The sequence below is a fragment of the Saimiri boliviensis genome, chromosome X (assembly GCF_048565385.1).
Source record: "Saimiri boliviensis isolate mSaiBol1 chromosome X, mSaiBol1.pri, whole genome shotgun sequence".
Taxonomy (NCBI): domain Eukaryota; kingdom Metazoa; phylum Chordata; class Mammalia; order Primates; family Cebidae; genus Saimiri; species Saimiri boliviensis.
The window spans coordinates 63,118,907-63,129,728 of record NC_133470.1 but is presented as its reverse complement, the minus strand read 5'-3'; the positions used below and the strand labels follow the sequence as shown (position 1 = coordinate 63,129,728).

General features: G+C 37.3%; 1 long non-coding RNA gene across 3 annotated transcripts in view; it reads left to right on the top strand.

Moving 5' to 3' along the window:
• LOC141582867 (uncharacterized) overlaps window positions 1-10,822 on the top strand; it is a 91,886-nt gene that overhangs the window by 60,445 nt on the left and 20,619 nt on the right. The window lies entirely within an intron of this gene.

The window sequence follows — 10,822 nt, the reverse complement described above, 5'->3', positions numbered from 1 at the left end:
GTGTGCACCACTAGCCCAGCTATTTTATTTTATTATTTTATCTGAGACAGCGTCTCGCTATGTGACCCAAGCTGGTCTCAAAGTCCTGCGCTCAACTGGTCTTCCCACCTTAGCCTCCCAAAGTGCTGGAATTACTGCACCTGACCTACGTGTTGTACTTTTATTTCAGTAAGTTCAGTTGACTTTTGTTAAATGTACCTCAGTAAGCACATGGCCTGTGGTAAGTCCTGTTGTGTACTGAAAAACATATGTATCAATGTACTTGTCATATAGTTGTCCTCTGTCTTCCAAGGTTTTTAATTTTGTTTTTTTTTAAATGGTCATCTAGGGTCCGTAAATATGATGTAGTAATGAGTGATGGTTAGTTTTGCTGGTGTTCTCTAGCAACTCCTATAGTATACTTCACAGTATTTTCATTCCCATCTCATTTTTGATTTCAAAAATAGGTTTTTTTATGGCAAAATTTATTTAGGTAGTGTGCTTTAGTGTTGTCACCTGGTGGTTCAGCACATGTTAGTGTTTTACATATGTAACTTCATTGTTTATCTTTAATTCAATGTTGCTATTTAGAGGGGGTGCATTCTAATAGTATTAACCACTTAACCCTTTGCCATTCCAGTTGGCTGTTTGGAATTTTGTCTGTTAGTAAAATCTTAGCTTTTAATGAAATGTTAGCTACTAAGAGCTGCTAACCATAGGTTAAATGGTTCTTGAGATACTGTTACTTACCATATTATGCAAGCACAGGCCCATGATTTGTCATACTGCAATGTTTGACTTAGCTACTTTAACAAGAAACATATTCCAAAATTTTATCATGGTGTGCAGTCATTGCTTCTATCTTGCTGTCCTTTATTTATTTATTTATATAATTTTTTTTTTTTTACTTTTTTTTTTTTTTTTTTTTTTAAAGAGACAGGGTTTTATCATGTTGGCCAGGATAGATTTGATCTCTTGACCTCATGATCCACCTGCCTGGGCCTCCCAAAGTGCTGGGATTACAAGTGTGGACCACAGTGCCCGGCAGCTGTCCTTTATTAAGTAGTATTAATTTAAACCATAGTCACCAAAAAGACAGTATTTTGGTAGATTTTGGGGTTTATCCGCCAGTAAGAAAATATATTTTCTACTGCTTTGTACTGGTAGATATTGTTATATTTTCAAATCTTTTAATGAAAAATATATTATCTAGTTGAGTCAGTAAGCCCTATGTATTATAGATGTGGTTCTGCTAAGATTTTTCACTACCGATGGTTGAATGTAAGGTAACTTTATCTAGTTTTTAGTTTCTTTAGTGGCTCGTTTTTGCAGTCTTACCTCTGCCACTCTTCTATTAGATTATTATTTAACCCAACAGTATTATGGGGTCTTTTGACTTCATGGCGTCACTGGTAAACTTACATGTTCTGTTGGATGAAAATGTTTCACTTATAGTACTAATTGCCATGTGGTATTCCTTTACTTTCCCCAACATTTGCTTATTTGTTTTTATTTTGTATCTACATGTATTGAGCATTTAGGTGCTTGTACAAATCCTCAACCTTCATTCATGGTCAACATAGTGTAAACATTACTTGGGGCCAACTTGCCAATGGTTTTACAGTTAACAAATGGTATTTCAGATTTGTAATAAGAGTAAATGCTTTGGAGTAGGAACGCCTATCTCAGCAATCCTGCTAAGCAATATACTCTGGATAAGGTAATAACCTTCTTTTGTAAAAAAAGAACTTGTGTTATAATTCATATAACATAAAGTTCACCATTTTAAAGTTTAGTGACTTTTAGTATATTCATAGAGTTGTGCGACCATTGCCACTATTATAGTTTACAACATTTTCATCATCACCTCATTAGCACTTATTCCCCATTTCCCTTTTGCCAACCCTGCGAACTACTAATCTAGCCTTTTGTCCCTATGGATTTGTCTATTCTGGACAGTCAAATAAATCATGGAAATTTTGACCCTTGTTATTATTGGCTTCTTTTAATTACCATGTTTTTTTGAGATTCATCCAGATTGTGGTATATATTACCGTTTTTTATTGATAATTTTTCACTGTATGGGTATATCTCATTTTGTTTATCCATCATTTGATAGATGTTTGCATTTACAGATGTTGTCTTTTAAGAATGGTGCTAAAAACATGTACAACTTTGTATGCGGGCATGTTTTCATTTTTCTTGAGTATACATTAAGGAGTATAATTGCTTTGTCATGGCATGTCTAGGTTTAACGTTGTGGGTAATTAACAGATTTTATTAAAGTGCCTGCACCATTTTACATTTTCATCTGCAATATGAGGAATTACATTTATTCATATTCTCACTTGTTGTTTTCTGCCTTTTAAAATTATGGCCATCTAGTGGATATGAAATATCTCATTGTGCTGTTGACTTGTATTTCTGCATTGAGCAACTTTTCATTTGCTTAGTGGTCATTTGTGTATCTTTGGAGAATTGTCTATTCAGATCCTTTGCTCATTAGAATTGGGTTATGTGTCATGTTGTTATCAGAATTCTTTATATAATCTGGATAACAGACCATTATTAGGTATATGATTTGCAATTATTTTCTTCCATTCTTTGTATTGCCTTTCTACTTTTTTGATGACATTGTTTACAGCACTGAAGTTTTTGATATTGATGAAATCCAATTTATCTATTTTGTTGTTGTTGTTACTTGTGATTTTAGTGTCATAACAAAGAAACCATTACCTGACCTAAGTTGTAGCTCTTACATTTAGGTGTGTGATTCATTTGGAATTTATTTTTGTATATTGTTTACGGAAGAAGTCTAACTTACTCCTTTTGCATAGGATATCCAGTTTTCTTAGCACCATTTGTTGAAAAGGCTACTTCACCATTGAATTGTCTTGGTACACTCATTGAACATCAGTTAATTCTAAATAGAAGAGTTTATTTTGGACTCTAAATTTTATTTCATTTATATCTATGTCTATCCTTATGCCTATACCACACAGAATTGATTATTGTAGCTTTGGAGTAAATTTCAAAATCTGGAAGTATGAGTTCTCCAGCTTTGTTATTTGCTTTGGCCTTTTCATGATTATTCTGAAGGCTTTGAGTTTCCATATAAATTTTAGGATCAGCTTGTAAATTTCTACAAATTGCCAGGATTTTGCTAAGGAGAGCATTTAATCTGTAGATCAATTTGTAGAGTATTGCCATGTTAGCAATATTAATCCTCCTAATCTATTAACAGTAGATACCTTTCCATTCATTTTATTTTTCATAATATTGAAAATGGAATTATTTTCTTAACTTTAATTTTGGATTGTTCACTGCTAATATATTAAAATAAAATTAGTTTTCTGTTGATCTTGTATCTTTCAGTCTTTCGGAATTCATTGGAAAAGCTTTTCTAATAATTTCACTATTAGCATTTTTTGTGGATTTTTGGGGGTTTTTATGTTTATGTCACCTGTGAATATAGATAGTTGTACTTTCTTTCCAATTGCATTGATTTTTAAAATTTCTTTCTCCTGCCTAATCACAATGGTGAAAGCCTGTACAGAAGTAGCAAGTACAGTCATCCTTTACTTGTTTCTGACTAAGGGTAATGCAATAGATTTTGACCATTAAATGATGTTAGCTGTATGTTTTTTTTTTCCTTTTACTTGTGCAAGTTCACAGATATCTACAAATATCTATATTTGTAGATAGCCTTTGTCAAATATAGGTATCTCCCTTTGTTCCTAGTTTGTTGAGGATTTTAAAATTATAAATAAATTTTGTCAAATGCCTTTTTTTATGTCTGTTGACACAATCATGAGGTTTTATCTTTGTTCTATAAATAACATGTATAAGTAACTATCATGTATTAAATTAATTGGGGAAGTGTTTCCTCTTATAAAATTTTTTTGAAAAATTATGTAAATAACTGATGTTTATTCCTTAAATGTTTGACAGAATCATCAATGAAGTTATCTGTTCATGAATGTTTCTTTATGGGAATTTCGCATATTAACTATTCAATCTGTTTTTATAAGTATTCAGGTTTTTTGTCTTTGTCAGATTTGGTCATTTGTGTCATACTAGGAACATAAACATTTTGTACAAGATATCTAATTGGTATACTATTTTTGGTTATTCCTTTCTAATTTTTTTTATTTTCTTATAACATTGGTAATAATGTCTTTTTAATTCTGATTCTATTTGTGTCTTCTGTCTTTTTCATCTTTGGTCTAGCTACAGATTTGTTCATTTTAAAAATTATTTCAAGGAACCACATTTGCTTTCCTTGATTTTTCGGTGTTTATTTATGAGATGGAGTCTCTCTCTGTTGCCCAGGCTGGAGTGCAGTGGTGCGGTCTTGGCTCACTCTAACCTTCACCTCCCAGGTTCAAGTGATTCTTCTGCCTCAGCCTCCTGAGTATCTGGGATTACAGGTACCTGCCACTATCCCTAATTTTTTGTATTTTTAGTAGAGATGGGGTTTCACCATGTTGGCCAGGCTGGTCTTGAACTCCTGACCTTGTTATCCGCCCACCTTGGCCTCCCAAAGTGCTGGGATTACAGGCATAAGCCACCATGCCCAGCTTATTTATTTTTTATTTTTTGATACAGAGTTTCACTCTCATTGCCCAAGCTGGAGTGCAATTGTGCAATCTTGGCTCACTGTGACCTCCACCTCCCAGGTTCAAGTGATTCTCCTGCCTCAGCCTCCTGAGTAGCTGAGATTACAGGTGTGTGCCACTACGCCCGGCTAATTTTTTGTATTTATAGTAGAGACGGTGTTTCACCATGTTAGCCAGGCTGGTCTTGAACTCCTGACCTCAGGTGATCCTCCCACCTCAGCCTCTGAAAGTACTGGGATTACAGACATGAGCCACCACACCTGGCCTTTTTATTTACTTTTACTCTAATTTTTTATTATTTTCTTTGTCCTAATCTTTTTTTTTGGAGACAGAGTCTCGGTCTGTCACCCAGGTTGCAGCACAGTGATATGATCTTGGCTGTCTGCAGCCTTTGTCTCCTGGATTCAAGCAGTTCTCCTACCTCAGCCTCCTAAGTATCTGGGACTTCAGGCACACGCAGCCATGCCTGGCTAATATTTTGTATTTTAGTAGAGACGGTGTTTCACTGTGTTGCCCAGGCTGGTCTTGAACTCCTGAGCTCAGTCAATCCGACTGCCTCAGCTTCCCGAAGTGCTAGAATTACAGGTGTGAGCCACTGTGCCTGGTCTCTCATCAATTTTTAGTTTGAGCTTTTCCTAATTTCTCAAATTGGAAGTTTAGATTATTTATCTGAGATCTTCTTTTTTTTTTTTTTTTTTTTTGAGACAGAGTTTCACTCTTGTTACCCAGGCTGGAGTGCAATGGCGCAATCTCGGCTCACCGCAACCTCCACCTCCTGGGTTCAGGCAATTCTCCTGCCTCAGCCTCCTGAGTAGCTGGGATTACAGGCATGCGCCACCATGCCCAGCTAATGTTTTGTATTTTCAGTAGAGACGGGGTTTCACCATGTTGACCAGGATGGTCTCGATCTCTTGACCTCGTGATCCACCCGCTCGGCCTCCCAAAGTACTGGGATTACAGGCTTGAGCCACCGCGCGCGGCCGAGATCTTCATTTTTAATGTAGGTGATCACAGTTTTACTTTTCCCTATAAGCACTGTTTTTTTGCTGCACTCCATAAATTTTATGTTTTGTTACATTTTCACTCATCTCAAAGTATTTTCTAATCATTTTCATGATTTCGTCTTTAACCCATTGGTTGTTTAGAAGTTTTTTGTTTAATTTACACATATTTGTCTGTTTATTTTGAGACAGAGTCTCACTCTATTGCTCAGGCTGGAGTACAGTGGTGCAGTCATGGCTCATTGCAGCCTTGACCTCCTGGGCTCAAGTGATCCTCCTGCCTCAGCCTCCTGATTAGCTGGGACTACAGGCATGTGCCACCACACTTAGATCTATCTTTTTTTTTTTTTTTTTTTTTTGGTAGAGACAGGGTCTCACCATGTTTCCCACAGTGATCTTGAACATCTGGGCTCCAGGAATTCTCCCACTTTGGCCTCCCAAGTGTTGAGATTATAGGCGTGAGCCACAGCACCTGTCTTGCATATTTGTGAATTCCCCAAATAGCTTTTTTAAAATTTGATTTCTAATTTCATTGTGAGGAAAATACTTTATATGAATTCAATTTTTTAAACTGTGACTTGTTTTATGACTTAGCATATTGTCTGTGTTGCGGAAGCTTCCATGTACACTTGAGAATAATGTGTATACTGTGGTTGTTGGATGGATTTTCTATGTGTGTGTATTAGGTGATATGGTTCTGTTGTTTAAGTCTTCTATTTTCTTATTGTTTTTCTGCCTAGTTCTATTTTTGAAAATGTATTGATGTCTCCAACTCAGTGCCTTAGCCTCCTGAGTAGTTGGGATTACAGGCATATGCCACTACACCCAGCAATTTTTTTGTATTTTTCTGTAGAGACAGTTTTACCATGTTGTCCAAGCTGGTCTCGAATTCCCAGACTCAAGTGCTGAATCCGCCTCAGCCTCCCAAAGTGCTGGGATTCAGGAATGAGCCACCGTGCCTGGCAAATTTTATTTTTTGTTTTATTTTGTCACATTATTAAAGCTACTCCAGGTATCCCTTGATTTCTGCTTGCCTGGTATGTCTTTTTTCAGTCTTTTAACTGTCAGCCTTTTTTGTGCCTTGTTAATCTGAATAACTATTTTATTGGGTACCATTTTAATTCCCTCCCCCCACTCATTTTTTAATGTATTTTTTGTGTTTACTTTCGTTTTTAGTGTTTGCCCTGATGTTACAATTAACGTTTGACCTTGAAACATTTGGCTTCAGATTAATATCAACTTAGTTTCAGTAGCATAGGAAATTTGCTTCACTGTATTTCCATTTTCTCCCTCTCCTTTGTGCTATTATTACTATACCAATTACATCTGTATACAATATAGGCATATCAACACATTTTATCATTATTTCTTTATCCAGTTGTCTTTTAAGATAGATCTATGAAGAAAAGTGTTACGTAAATAGATCTATTCTATTTTTTATAATTATGTAATCACCTTTAGTGATGCTGTTTATTTTTCATGCATTTGAGTTACTGTCTAGTGTTTATTCATTTCTCTCAGAATCACTTCCTTTAGTATTGCTTGTAGGGTCTCCTAGCATTGAATTCTTTTAATTTTTGTGAGTCTGTGAATGTCATAATTTCTCTTTTGTTTATGAAGGATGGTTTTGCTAGATACAGAATTTGCAGTTGACATTCTTTTTACTTCAGCAGTTTGAATATATTATCCCATTGTTTTCTGGTCTCGATTTATGATAAGAAGTCAGCTGATTATCTTATTGAAGATCAGTTAAGTGTGATGAGTTTTTCTCTTGCTGTTTTCAAGATTCTCTTTCTGAAGTCTGGCTTTGAATATTTGTAAATTTGAATGTCTTTGAGTTTATTCATTTATTTTTAAGACAGGGTTTGGCTCTGTTGCCCAGGCTGGAGTGCATTGGCACAATTTCAGCTCACTGCAACCCCCACCTCTCAGGCTCAAGGGATCCTTCCACATCAGCCTCCCGAGTAGTTGGGACTATAGGTGTATGCCACCACGCCCAGCTACTTTTTGTTTTGTTTTTTTTTTTTTTGGGTATAGACAGGGTTTTGCCATGTTGCCCAGGCTGGTCTTGAACTCTCGGGCTCAAGCAATCTGCCCACTTTAGCTGATCAGAGTTTATTCTTTTTGGCATTTGTTGATCTTCTTGCACATATATATATATGTACTTTTTTTTTTTTTTTTTTTTTGAGTTGGAGTCTTGCTCTGTCGCTCAGGCTGGAGTGCGGTGGTGCAGTCTCAGCTTACTGCTGCAACCTCCACCTCCTGGGTTCAAGCGATTTTCCTGCCTCAGCCTCCCGAGTAGCTGAGATTACAGACACCTGCAGCCATGCCGGCTAATTTTTGTATTTTTAGTAGAGACGGAATTTCACTCTGTTGGCCAGGCTGGTCTCAAACTCTTGCCTCGTGATCTACCCACCTCAGCCTCCCAAAGTGTTGGGATTACAGGTATGAGGTACTGTGCCCAGCCTTCCTTGCACATGTTAATATTTTTGATCAAATTTGGGATTTGGGAGCCATTATTAATTCACATATTTGTTTCTGCCCCTTTCCACTCCTCTCATTATGTTTGTTATGTTTACTAAGAATAATTCTTTTTTTTTTTTTTTTTGAGACAGAGTTTCGCTCTTGTTACCCAGGCTGGAGTGCAATGGCGCGATCTCGGCTCACCGCAACCTCCGCCTCCTGGGTTCAGGCAATTCTCCTGCCTCAGCCTCCTGAGCAGCTGAGATTACAAGCACGCGCCACCATGCCCAGCTAGTTTTTTGTATTTTTAGTAGAGACGGGGTTTCACCATGTTGACCAGGATGGTCTCGATCTCTTGACCTTGTGATCCACCCACCTCGGCCTCCCAAAGTGCTGGGATTACAGGCTTGAGCCACCGTGCCCGGCCAAGAATAATTCTTTTTCATTATTTTATAATAAGAGAATTTATTGATAGTATTGGCTGAATTTCCTATGTAGTATTCTTGTTTTGTTGTTTGCTAAAGATGCTTGATTATAACTTATATTTCTTCTTTGACTCAGTAGTTATTTAGTGTGATGCTTCATGTTAAGGATTTCTAGCTTTCTTTTTTCTCAAAAAGAATTATGTTTTTATTTCATTGTAATGAGGCAATGTGGGTGCTGTCATTTCCTACATGCCTAGTTTTTAGTAACAACCTCATGTTGCAGGGCACATCCCTCATTCTTCTTTTTTCCAAAATTTTATCTCATTATCATGTAGTTGTTATTTTATGTGAACTATAGAAACAGTTTGTTAAGTGTTCATAAATACCATTGGAATTTAAATTGGAATGGCACTGAATTTGTAGATTAATTTTGGGAGAGCTGCCATTTTTACAGTCTTCCCATACATTAATTTAATATTTTTCTCCTTTTATTTAGGTCTTCACTATTTGTGTATGTATATTCTACTTATTACTTTCAATCTCACAGTTTCTGAAAAAAAAAAAAAAAAAAAAAAAGATGTCTTTGGAACTGCAATTCTGGTGGGAAAAGTATAGATGTCATCTGCATAGACTAGGGCCCATCAGTAGGGAATGTCATTCAAAATGTGTTTTGTGTTTAGTCTTACCATTTCTTCCAAATGTTCCTAGAAAAGCAGCCTGCATTATTTATAATGTTCTGTATTCCTGGTTTAGGTAAGTCCAGAGGTGAGAGCTGATTTGAGAAAAATGACATTGGAAGGCATTTGTTTTCAGTAATGTCAGCATCCCTTTGACCTCCTTTCCCATTTGGAAGGACTTTTTCCATCCTGAAAGCTCCTTTAGACTTGGTGCTCATTCTTTTTAGGATTTTTCTTGGTTGAAGACTTTCAAAGCCTTCAGTATAACTGGTTATGTTCTTACTAGAAAAGTATTTGAGGCTGGGCGCAGTGGCTCATGTCTGTAATCCCTGCACTCTGGGAGGCCGAGGCAAGTAGATTACTTGAGGTCAGAATTTCAAGACCAGCCTGGCCAACATGGTGAAACACCATCTCTACGAAAAATTAGCTGATCAGGGTGGTTCATGCCTGTATCCCAGCTACTCAGGAGGATGAAGCAGGAGAATCACTTGAACCCGGGAGGTGGAGGTTGCAGTAAGCCAAGATCACACCACTGTACTCCTGCCGAGCAGACACAGCAAGACGCTGTCTCAAAAGAGAGAAACAAAGAAAAGTTTTTGGGGCCAGCTGGCCTGTAATCCCAGCACTTTGGGAGACTGCAGAGGGTGAATCACTTGAGGTCAAGGGTTTGAGACCAGCCTGGCCAACATGGCAAAACTCCATCTCTACTAAAAATACAAAAGTTAGCTGGGCGTGGTAGCACCACCTGTAATCCCAGCTACTTGGGAGGCTGGGGCAGGAGAATCACTGGAACCTGGGAGGCAGAGGTTGCAGGGAGCCGAGATCGAACCACTCCAGCCTGGGCGACAGAGTGAGACTCCATCTCAAAAAGAAAAGGAAAAAGTATTTGGAACCAAAGAAGATAGAATTCTGTCCTTTTTGTTAGTTTTGTTTTCATTCTAAGAGCAACTCTTTGAGAGGAAGTTGGAGGAGAACATCCAAGATATGGAGAGGGGGATCTGAATGTAGATCTTATTACGGGCATCATAGGAAGTAGAGCTATTTAGATTTTAGGAGAACTCCAAAAAAAGGAATTTGTCTTTGCTTTGTTGTCTTCTGTCTGTTTTCAAATCTCTTATTGGGTCAGGGACCGTTGTCTTTTGCTGTTTTTGAAGGCAGTCCTAATTAATAGAGAATCAGTTTTAAGGACTCTCCAAAGATGACTCTTGGAAGTGACACCTAGAGGCTTGTATGAACACTTGGAATTGAACTTGAGAATCTCCTTGGGTGGAATGAGAATTTGGATTACTTGCACTTGAAGGTCACTTTTATTACAGAGATTCTGTGAAGGTCTCAATTGGCAAATGAGTGTGCCACTTTACACCCCAACTCTCTGAGGCATGTTAGAGAGGTAGAGTAAGTTTTCTTAGGTAATGTCTAATTAATGGCAGAGCACCCACCAAGACCCATATAGCTTAATTCTCTTAAATTTGCATAGCACTTTATTGTTTCTTTGTTTTTTCTTTTTTCTTTCTTTCTTTCTTTTTTTTTTTTTTTTTTTTTTTTTTTTGTAGAGTTGGTGTCTGGCTGTGTTGGCCAGGTTGGTCTTGAACTCCTGGGCTTAAGCAGTCATTCCACCTAAGCCTCCCAAAGTGCTGGGATTACAGGCATGAGCCACC